Here is a 12,661-nt window from a genome sequence, read left to right on the forward strand (position 1 = left end):
AATCCTATGTTTTTGCTCATTTGTGAACTGAAACTCGAATTTTGCAGTGAACCTAACTAAGAGGAAGTAATATCTCATTGCTAATGGCAGTTCGTCCTCATCATTCATTGTTTCCCATATTTCTTCTAAGGCTGCTATTACAGGATGGAAATCTTTAAATAGCCTAATTATTAATACATATTGTTCCGTTGATCTTAACATTATTTGCTTAGACTCTTGAAGGTGACCTATCTCTTGGTGGAACAAAAGCAGTCTTCGTGTGATTCTTTCTAGTGCTCCTACAATGTTTCTTGGCTCCCTTATTATTTTTAAGGCCTTAATGGCTCGAATATCTTGATAGGTTAATGCTCCGTTCATACTTAACTGAAAACATAAACACTAAAGTTGTTAGCTATACACATAAGCAAAATAACTATAACTTAAATACTTACTTGGCGGTCAGATTCGAAGCTTTTGAGTGTGTGTATCGAGGAGAACTTCATGCGAAGGAACTGTTTCTCTGATACCAACTGTAATGACCCAACTACTCTAGACTTTTGGACCATTAACGAAAACTAAACATACTAATCCTTAATAAAACTTACATTGTGTAAATACCATAACTTTATTAGGAAACTTGTAAAAATAAGAGTTACTTACATAAAATGTCAAGTAGGATATGGGATCCCATTGTCTTTAAAAACAAAACATAATTTAAAATAAAAAGGAGTTACATAACAAGTGCGGAAAATACATGTAAAACCATAAAAACAAGACTACATCCTCGAAAATCGAACTCTCGACTCCTTGAATCCATTCATCATCGATACACATTCCCCAAGCATCCATGAATCTTACCGCCACTATAGCTATTTTCCTGCACATATAAACAAAAAGGAATGAGCCTAAAGCCCAGCAAGGAAAATCTACCACATAGTTCATATACATAAATTTCATAAGAAACATAAAAACATAACATTACACTTATTTCATACACATACTATAATGGCCATTATTACTTGGGGTCCCATAGACTAAACAAGTCATATGCCCATTAGATTAGTGGGGTCCTACTAGCTAAGCAGATCATATGCCCATAATCCATTTGGGGCTTGTTAGTCATATGGGTCATATGCCCAAGTCTACATATATACATAACATAACACATTTCATAACATAAAAACATAAGATAACATATAAAACATATAGCATATGAATTCTATCCTATTTTCCTTACCAAAATTACCGGGATAAGAGGACAGAGGTGGGACTTTGGAACACTCCTAAGAACCATTTGAAATAGAGTGAGTATAGTGAAGAAGAGAAATGAAAGGAATGGAAGGACTAAACCATTGAGAAAAATACTTACCAAAACCTTTTTGCTCAAGAACTTAGATTTCCTAACCAAAATAAAGATTAAGGTTAGAGGCTGAGTAGAAGACTATGAGAACTTAAAATAAGATAATACCAATGAACTAAGGTGTAGAAATACCTTGAAGACTTGTAGACCAATCTAAACCTCGAACCGAAATACTATGAAACCTTACTTCCCCAAGTGTTTGATAAGCTTAAGATGATCAAGCTTATGATTTCCCCACCCAAGTGTTTACACTCTCACACTCACCTAGCAACTTGCAGCCTCTGAACTTAGAGTAAAAGGTGAATAATGGCTGGGTACTAGGTCCTATTTATAGAGTTTAGGAATGAAAGGATCTTAATTTAACTTGAATAAAAAAAATGGCTTTTTAGGTGAAAATAATTTGAATAATCGTTCAGCAGAGGCTGAAGACTCGTTCAAAAAAGTGTTGGACTTATCAAAAGGTTGAATGGCTGAATGGAAAACAAATTCAAAAACTTTCAAAATAAGTTGAAGGAGGCGATATATCGCCCCCTGTAGGCGATATATCGCCTGGGCCAGTATGCCCGAGGCAATCGTGCATCGTTTCGTGTTTTCCGTATCTACGTGCTGCGATATATCGCCCCCTATAGCTGCGATATATCGGCATTCGCTGATTATTTAAACACGAAATTACACATTTTTAGCTTAATTCAAATTGAGTAAACAGCCTTGACTAAGCCCTTAAACGTATTCAAAGCTGCTGACTGACCTTAGAGCATTCAAACTTTACCCTTATTAAATTTAATCCTCAAAATACTTAATCCTTAATCACCCATTCATAACATGTGCTTAAAATCCTATTGGTTCTTATCTAAACCTTATAGTATAATAAATATTATCCTTAATATCAGCCATATTAATCAAACCTTAGGTTAACATTAATATTCTTAAACTATAGGTTAAACTTAGAAAATCTACAAGTACTACTATGAGTGTCCAAATAATTCCCGGTCTGAACCAAAAATCCACAGTCATAAAGATAATACTATAAATACTATAATACTACTATCTAACTAGCTAAGTAAAGTTCTTGGACTCTACAATTAATTAGAGTTGGTCAAAATTACCATTTTACCCTTCTAATTTCCTCTTGATCCTTAAGTACTATTAATTCACTAGCGAATAATTAATCTATAATCTAATTATAGATTTGAGCTCAATAACTATTCAGTTCTAGAATCAACCCTTAAGGGATCCAATATTCGATTCGTTAGGAAAGCATGGATTCCAATATTGTAATTCATGTTCCCAACCATCCATGATATTAAATCTCCAAAAAAAAAGTCATTAGCATCATTATTCTAAGAGACCTTAACGAGTGAATCAAAAGATCCAATAAACATAAACATGAGTTCATGAACACTCAGGATTTAGACTGATCTACAAATGATCATCTATTATGAATAGAATTAAATCTTTACGTGAAACGACAAGTTTATAAAGATAATTAATTCTCATCGGTCCTGTCATATATAATTTTTATTATATACAACATCTTTACTATGATATCTATCCACATCAGTAATCTGAATCTAGATTACTTGCATCTCGTATGCTTAGCAAACCGTACTAGTAACCATTCATTAAAGATTCGTTACTTTAATAGGTTACTGACTATTTTATTCATTATATATGATCTTAATTCTCTCGTACTAATACAAGATCATACTCTCATGAATGAATAGGGAATTTTCTTTATATTATTGTATAATTAATTCAAGCAATAATTATAACATTCAAATATAATAAAATTGTACTTTTATTTAAAACCAATAAAATGTCTTTACATGCTTTTAGGGCATTAATCCTAACATCCTCTTCACTCCATACTTCTTGAGAAGATAAAGGAGGCTCAGTTTAATGTTCCTCAATTAGTGAAGCATTGGGAGGACCTCCTAGCTTGAGTGGCTAAGGACTTCGTGGTTTTTTAGACTAATTTGTTGAGGTACAAGGATCAGATATATGCTTCGATGGATGTTGGTATAAAGCGAGATTTTGGAGTCTCATACCACTCCTTACTCATTTCATCCAGGCACCACGAAGATTTATAAGAACTTGAAATCTTTGTATTGGTGGCCAGGGATAAAGAAAGACGTTGAATATGTGGCTAAGTGTCTAACTTGTTAGCAAGTGAGAGTTGAACACTAGAGACCAAGAAAATTATTACAGCCCTTGGGTATGTCGGAATGGAAGTGGGAGGGAAAAATCATGGATTTTGTGGTTGGATTGCCTCAGACAGTTGGGTAGCACGACTCGGTATGGGTGATCGTGGATCAATATACCGAGTCAGCTTACTTTTTTCCTGTGAGGACAAATTTTGTTGTGGATTAGTATGTTAAATTGTATGTGAAGGAGATTCTACATCTCCATGGGGCGCTAAAGTCTATAGTTTTAAATCAGGATCCACTTTTACTTCCATGTATTGGGGAGGCTTGTAGAAGGCTATGGGTACACGATTGAAGTTCAGTACAACCTATCATCCTTAGAAAGATGTGCGATCTGAGAGGACGATTCAAATATTGGAGGACATGCTTCCGCCATGTGTATTGGATTTTGAGGGATCCTGGAGTAAGTACCTTCCCTTGATTGAGTTTTCCTACAACAATAGTTATCAGTCATCGATCGGGGTGGCCCCGTATGAGATTTTGTATGGTAGGAAATGCAGATCACCCATCTATTAGGATGAAATGGGTGAGAGGAAGTATCTTGGTCCTAAGGAAGTTCAGAGGACTAGTGAGACCATTGAGAAGATTAGAGCTCAAATGTTCACTTCCCAGAGTAGACATAAAAGCTACCCAAATCCAAAGCGTAGTACATGGAGTTCCAATTTGGGGACTATGTTTTTCTTCGAGTTTCGTCGATGAAAGGAGTAAAACGGTCTAGTAAGAAAGGAAAGTTGAGCCCTAGGTTCATTGGACCTTTTGAGATCATAGAGAGGATTGGGCAGGTAACTTATAGACTAGCTATGTCTCTAGCTTTATTGGATTCCATAGAGTGTTTCATGTATCGATTCTCCGGAAGTATGTGTCAAAACAACGCACGTGTTGAGTTATGAGAACCTGGAGTTACAACATGAGTTTTCTTATGAGGAGCGACTAGTACTGATCCTCGATAGAAATGATAAAGTCTTACGGAACAAGACTATTGCCTTGGTGAAGGTATTATGGAGGAACGAAAAAGTAGAAGAAGCGACTTATGAGTTAGAGTCTAACATGTAAGATCAGTATCTCGAGTTGTTCTGGTAAATTTCAAGGACAAAATTTATATTGGGAGGGAATAATTGTAGGCGCTTGAAACTTCTAATAGATTGAAGTGCTTTGATTAGCATGCCTGGAAGGCAAGTGGGGTAATTATATGAATTATATTATTATATAATTGAGTATGCATGATTATGTGTATTAAATGTGTTTAAAGACTTGCTTTTCTTACAAATATGTATTTTTGTAATTTTGACATGTTGATGGTATAATTGTAATTTTTATGTGAGCTATGTGATTTCGTATATGTATGTTAATGTTAAATCATGTTTATGTATGTTTATGTTGATTTTTTTGTTTATGTGTATGACATCTAGGTTTTGTCTAAAAAGTGGTTTTTTGTCGTGTCTTCAAGTGTTGGGGGCTAGAATGCAAATGATTTGGAATTTAAGTGTTAATTGGAATTTATGATAGCTTTGGGGAGCTAAGTGGAATAGAAAATAACTTTGAGGTGTCAAAGAGAAATAAGTAGAAAGTAGAATTAGAATTACCATTAAGGGCTTAGGTGAAAGTTGAATTTGAGGGTAATGTGGAAAGGGCAGATTATTAGGGGTGATCACTAATTCTTCAGATCATATTTTCGTTTTAGAGAGAGAGAGAGGAAGAGAGAGAGAGAGAGAGAGAGAGAGAGGAGTAGAAGAAGAATTTTCTGGGCAGATTGTTTTAAAGGTAAGTATTTCATTTGGATGAGTTCTGATTATCCATCCGATGCTTCTTAAAATTTACAGTGAGCTTTATAAATGTGTTAGGAGTATGATTAAATAATCTCATTATTTTTAGGCCTGTAAGTTATTTAATATTGATTTTTGATTCAGTGGTTGTTCTGGAAAATCTGTTGGTGTCAGATTCAGTAATTAATGTTTTAAAATCAATATTAAATAGTAAACGATTTTAGAAAATTATGAAAATATTTGGAGATGTGTCTTTACCTGTGTAAAGAAGTTGGTTATAATTTCAGAGTTATATCTTTAGTGTGCCTACAGATATATGGCCCGTTTATGGGTTCTTTTAGGAAAAAACTGTTTCAGGGCAGATTCATATGTATGCAATAACAATTATGAACGTGCTAGTTTTATTAAATAATAAATTTGGAGAAATTTTAATTATTATTATAAATTTGTCTTGAGTATACAGTATAAATTTCATGAGGATATGATTAGTATATAATTAGATAAAATTCGAGGAGTACATGAAGATCATAGATATTTTTTTTATTAATCTGGTTTTGTTCTTAAGGCCTAGATAACCGGTGTAGTTTTCATTTTTGGATCACAAGTCATTATTTTAGTTTGATATTGTGATGCGTGACATCTATTCTGATTATGGTATTGTAAATATGTAATTATGTAGGTTTAATAAGCACGAAATGAAAGTTAACCATTCCTAGCAAGGATTTAAGGTAAGAAATATGGCACATGCAGCTAGAGTTGGGCATCAGCCTTGATATTTGAACGCAGTTATAATCGTGCTTTGAATCTGTTTATGGATTATATAGCCCTATTTTATAATTGTATCGGTTGCATTTGATTTCTCAATGTTTATCTGTGGTGGATCAGCATAAGTCGTATTCAGCAATAGCATGCAGAATGCAAGCCATGATGGCGGGGCCACCCCGAGGGTGTCGTACCCACTCGCTCGGCATGGGCCGTTTATATGATTTTTATGTTGAAATGAATTATTCGTTATTTCTTAGTATGTCATGTGTTGTTTATGCTTGAATAAATGTTTACGATGCCTTGTTGGGTTTTCTTGTTGGGTCTTGGCTAATGGATGCTCTATGGTGCATGTAAGGGCGACAGAAAAGTCAATCAACCATGAGTTGGAGGGCTTTAGAGCGGCGCTTACATGTTCGACCTCCTTAGCCGCCACAGTCGGGATATTTTTAAGGGAGTAAGAGTATAAGTCCATTTTGTCGCTTATGTCGACTATTTTGTAAACCCTAAATGTAATTATATTCTGGTAATTTTTTTTGGGATCACATGTAAATGTTTACAGTTTTAATGGAAAAGTTTATATCTGTGACCAAAAATTTTAATTCCTAAATGTTTAATTAATTTTAATTACACATTTGAGTCCAAATTACTCACTTAACGAGTTAATCACTATTTTAAATACACAATGTATCAGTCCTGAATTAGTAGGGCATTACATAAGATATCTAATTAAAATGTTTAATTAATAATCTAATTTATTGGAGCTTAGTATTATAGGTCAATGGTCCTCAAGTCACTTTTATACTACAAGGGAATTATTTTTCCAAGGTTAAGTCATAATTATGTTTAATTAATTAAATTAAATTATCTAATGTGTTTTATTTAAAAACTATATATTAGCTATATTTATTTTGGGTTAAATAATATTGATGGAGTATAATATTATTTAGACTTTACAAGACAAAGTTAATTTTGAATTAAATGATATTTATGAATTTATGAAATAATGTATTATTTTAATGTATAAATATTTTTTCTTGTTAATTAATTAAATGAGATAAAATTGGGGACTCGTATGTATGCTACACGCCTAGTGCATAATGATTGGCGTGTGACACATGTCTAGTTTGTTCAGTTCATATTTTAAACTTGTTAAGCATTTGAATCATTTATTTATTCATAAAATAATATTTAGAAAATATATTTTGATTTGATTAAATAATTAAAATCAAAACCTAATACGATTTGGCTGAGTCTAATTTGTTTGATTATTTTAGGTTTATAAAAGTCTAAAAATCTATTGTAAAAATTAAGCGATTGATTTTTCACTTTTAGATTAAAGCCTGAAAAATACGATAGACTCTCATAGCCATCTCTCTTCTCGAAACTCTCTAGATCTCATGTGTTGAGTACATCTAGAGAGATAGAAATCTAAACCTATACATTCAACGTACCCACACACGTCCTAGTGTGTTGAGGATTGACTTGGAAGATTGTGGTGTGAATCTCCAAGAGTCATATAAGCATGGATTAGATGTTCATTTATTAATTACGTAAATATATCAATGATTCTTGATAGGCTACGAGAGGTATGATTATATCTTTTATGAATCTAAATTTAATGTATATGTATATATATGATTGAGGTACTAATATAAAGTAATTAGGCTTGCGTGCCACTTTTTATTGAGGTGCAAAGGATTTATTGCTCGAGCCCCCGGGCACATTTGTACATAACTTTTGGAATGGACCTCTCTCTTGCACTATTTACTTGCCTAATTTGCCTTTCAATTTACACATTTTTAACATAGAGTTTAGTAGTAATGCAAATTGGACTTAAAATGTACAAGGTATTTCTCAAATTTTTAATGTAATGTAGCATCACGAAAAAATTGATTTATTCAACCTTGTTTTATCCACCGTACGTGGACCTTAGGGCTTGAATGCCCTAGTTTATGCAACCTAGGACTTGTGCCCGAGTCTGACAACTTGATTCTAGAATACCCAAAACAAATTTGGCTCCTGAGTACTTAGTCGTTCTTCGCAGGCACTTGGTCCTTGGGAAGTAACTTTAAGTTTTCATCGAAGTTTGGGCAACTTGGGACTTATGCTCAAGTCTTGCCAACTCAAGTTTTGAAAGCCCAAAACAATTTAGGTTCTTGGAAATTCAGTGTTACTTCACAGGCACCCATCCTCAGGAAGTAACTCTGACTTCCTTAGCTTGTGTGTCTAGTTTAGGAGACTTAGGTCCTTCTTGCCTAAGTTTTGGAAACTTAAGTCCGTATAAGTTTACACAACTTTAGACTTGTGCCCAAGTATAGGCTACTCGGGTCTTGCTTGCTTAAGTATTAGGCAACTTAAGGCTTGAATCTGAGTATAGATGACTTGGATATTAGACCTTTCACCATTTGAAATTCGAGAACTCATCATTTCTATGTGGGCGCTTAGTCCTCGGGAAGTAACTTGAGTTCTGCGCCCTTATTCTATTTAGGTTTGCGCCTGTGACACTAGGTTTACTCTCAGGTGGCCGTATAGGCTTCTCAAACTGAGCTCCCTAGGACATTTCTCATTAATTATCACAAGCTTTGACACTAGGTTTACTCTGCCCATAATAGGCCTAGTTCCCTAGGTCATTCTCCGCGAGCGGTTACCTCTTAAGGTAACCCGGCTATGCCCCCCACTTGTCCAGGCCAGCGAACGAGTGCTCCATGGGTAATAAAACGTAACGAATGGAAACATCTAGAAAACTCTTTTCACAACCTTATCACTATAAAAAGAATGCTTTAGATTATTTTAGATATCCATCTATCTCTCGCTCTTTCTTCTTGATCTTTCTATTTCCTCTCTTTCTTCTCTTACTTCTTTTTCTATTCCTTTCCATGAACTATTTTTTTTTTTATCTAGGGTTTAATGTAGTCACTTGGATTTCTATCTAATTGAATTATGATGTTCTATTGATTCTTCTTATTTATTCTAATCTATATAATGTTTGCTTGATGTTAGTAAATAACTGATCAATATTTACTTGATTTATGATTTTGGTTCAAAATTCGAAAGATGAGAATTGAATATGCTATCGTTATATAGACATAGGTTACATATTGGACGAAAGAACCTACATGGCTTGTGTAGTAATTAGGTTTCTATGCTTAATGTCTGCTATATGTTTAAGTTTATCACAGAGATGTAGCAAACCTACATATAGGATGAGATCTTATATCTTGATAAAGAATATGAATCGATTTATGTTAGCTTGCTACTAGAATAAGAAGAAAGAAATTTAGAACTGATTAATAAAATTAGTAGAATGAAAAGCTGATGAAATTAATACCCTAGGTCTTTTTAATATTGATTTTCATATTTAGTTAATTTTGAACATAGTTATTTATAACTTAAAAATTAAAATTCATTCATTTAAACTTTGTTTGCCAAATAGAAATTAAAAGAACAATTGTTGGTAATTGGAAAATAGTCTTCGTGAGAATGATACTCTATTTATCATCTATATTACTTTAATTGATTGCGTGCACTTGCGTATCATATTTTCACGATCAAGTTTTTGTAACTCCCCCAAACTAAACCTTTACTCGCCCTCCAATAAATAATCTAACTAGACTCAAATATAAACAAATCAAGTTGACATAACTAACCAATTCAAACACTCAATACTGCTATGCATATATAATTCGCAGGAAAAACAATCATGATATTTAGAACATTAATCTAGATTTTCAGTCTCAATTACTTCACCCTTTCAATGCAATTTATCAACACCAAAGCTCATTTACTCATTACTCGCAAGTAAAATAATTAAACCACTTTATGCACATCAAATTCTCACCAACTAACCACATAACCAAATATTTCCATATGCATGCATTACTTACTATTCTCCATTAATATAAACAAGCGCACAAACAAGAATCAATAGGACTTTATAAGGGTTGTAATAGAAGGTTTAGGTATAGGTGGATAAAAAGAAATTTGTAGGCTTAATCATACCACAAGAAATCCATCTCAACAAACTTTCCCTGAAATTTCACACCACTCATCCCTTGTTACCTTTTTTTCCTGTACAATGATTGAGAATTTCTTTTTTCAATACACTCCCCCAAACTTTGATTTTTCAATACACAATTGTTTGGGAGCATAATCATTTTTCACTTTCTTTCTTTAATTTTTTTTCTCAATCACAAGTAATTTTCTGAATAACACATAATACAAACATCCCATTACACATTCACTCCCATCATATAATAATTTTCATGCTCATGGTATGGGTCAAAAAGAGTAAATGGTATTTTATTTCACAGTTAGGCTCAAAAGAATGTGTTAATCAAGAAAATTGTTATAAGGCTCAAAATGTTTGACTAAGGATAAAATTTAATAGGGTTAGCTTGAAAGGCACAACCAATCCAAAAAAATTGCCTATATCATTTTCCTAAATGTGCACTGTTTCAAATTTCTTCTCAAATAGTAAGCAAGCAGGTTCTGGAATTTTTTCAAACTTTTCAATCCACAATCCAAATTCGACATGCATAAAATAACTCAAGTATAACATTTGCAATTTATGAGCAATAGATCTCTAATGTCAACAAATCACAGTGAAAAACAAAGTATTCTAACCAAGCACACAGATTGTTTTTAGAAGCACATCAATTTTTCCTTTGGATTATAGTACAAAACAGTAAATCATATTCAAATGGCAATAATTATCAACTTAATTTACACTCTAAAACATGACTCAAAACAAACAACTAACAAAAATTAAAATAACAAACCGTAAAACAAACGCAAAGAACACCAGAAATAAATCTCTCCCCCAAACTTAAAATTGAACATTGTCCCCAATGTTAAGTACAAAAAGAATGAGAACAGAGACTTACCTGGCCAGCCACTTCAGTATGGCGGTTGTGGCGGTTGAGACGAAGGTCCCTCGAAAGGTTGAGACTACGGAGGTTGATGTATCACTATAACCACCCAAACTTCAATTGTTTTCTCGTTTTTCGTGGGTTACGAGTTACAACACAATTTTTCCAGAATAAAACTAAAAACAACTAAAAAAAATCTTTAAAAACATTGTTCAAATAAAAAAACAAAAAAAAATAACACAAAATTAAAAATTAAAAATAACATAGGAATGGCTCCTAAGAGCGTTGTCTTTAAAGTCTTTTAGTCAAACTCTTGTTTTCATTCATAGTCAATCTTGGATCAAGTCCTCCCCTCACATCCTTGAGAGCCATAACGTCATGAGTTGGCCCTCGTTTCTTATGATTAGAGATTGGTGGTACTTTCCCCCGCTCATGCAACATTCGAATCCTTTCATTAAAGTATTTTCTTAATTGGTTACTCCCCTTTCTCATTCTGGTTTTAACTATAGAGCTTTTCTTAGAACCTTCCAACTTGTTCCCTTCTTGGTTTACCACTTCAACTCTACAACAAGTTGGGATTTCTATAGCTGCAAAAAATTTAAATATTACTTCTTCTTTTTGCACTCGCAACTTTAACTTACCCTTTTGTACATCAATTAAAGCCCTACCAATCGCTAAGAATGGCCTTCCAAGTGTTATTGGAATATTTTCATCTTCCTCCATATCTAAAATAATAAAGTCTGCAGGAAATATGAATTTACCCACTTTTACCAATACAACCTCAATCACTCCATGAGGATGATTAACTGTCCTATCTGCCATCTGCAAAGACACTGTAGTTGGCCGAGCTTCTCCCAAATTAAGCTTCTGGAAGATTGATAGAGGCATTAAATTCACACTGGCCCCTAAATCAGATAAAGCCTTTGTTCCTACTAAACCCCATATAGAACATGGGATATTAAAACTACCAGGATCTTTAAGCTTTGGAGGTAGTTTCTTCTGAAGTATTGTGCTGCACTCTTCAGTTAATGCAACCATCTCATAATCCTCTAATTTCCTCTTTCTTGACAAAATTTCTTTCATAAACTTCACATAACTTGGCATTTGTTCTAAAGCCTATACAAAAGGGATGTTAATGTGTAGCTTCTTGAACACCTATAAAAACTTTGCAAACTGCTTATCCAAATTATGCTTGCGAAGCCTTTGTGGATATGGAATTCTAACATGATGGTCAATGCTCACTGGTGATACCTCTTCTTCCTTGCTAAGGTCTTCAGTAACCTCCTCTTGTGCTGGATTAGTGACATGTTGATCTTCAATCTTCATACCCTTATTTTCTGCTGTAGGTCCCTCATACTTAGTCTCACTCCTCAAGGATATTGCATTACACTGCTCTGTAGGATTTACCTCTGTTGAACTAGGTAAAGCCTCTTGATTACGTTCTTCCATTAACTTTGCAAGTTGGCCAACTTGTGTTTCTAAGCTCCAAATAGAGGATCTTGTTTCTATCATAAATTGGTTCAATGCATCAGCGGATACCTCTGGTTTAGTCATGTGAGGCGGTGGTTGTTGATGTTGCAGCATTGGTGGCCTTTGAGTATTATAAAAGGGCCTTGGTTTTAGCCCATAAGATGGTCTATATGGAGGATATTGAGGTGGATTTGGATGGTATTGTGGTTGGTGCCCTTGATTATTACTCCACAAAAATTAGGATGGTTCTTG

General features: G+C 33.8%; 1 long non-coding RNA gene across 1 annotated transcript; it reads left to right on the top strand.

Annotated features, from left to right (window-relative positions):
* The first annotated feature begins 5,201 nt into the window (after positions 1 to 5,201).
* LOC133784018 (uncharacterized) lies at positions 5,202 to 6,664 on the top strand. The gene is made up of 2 exons (XR_009871078.1): positions 5,202 to 5,304; positions 5,986 to 6,664. It is a non-coding gene; the product is annotated as an uncharacterized LOC133784018 (long non-coding RNA).
* The last annotated feature ends 5,997 nt before the right edge of the window (positions 6,665 to 12,661 follow it).

Source organism: Humulus lupulus, chromosome 6, assembly GCF_963169125.1.
Source record: "Humulus lupulus chromosome 6, drHumLupu1.1, whole genome shotgun sequence".
Taxonomy (NCBI): Eukaryota; Viridiplantae; Streptophyta; class Magnoliopsida; order Rosales; family Cannabaceae; genus Humulus; species Humulus lupulus.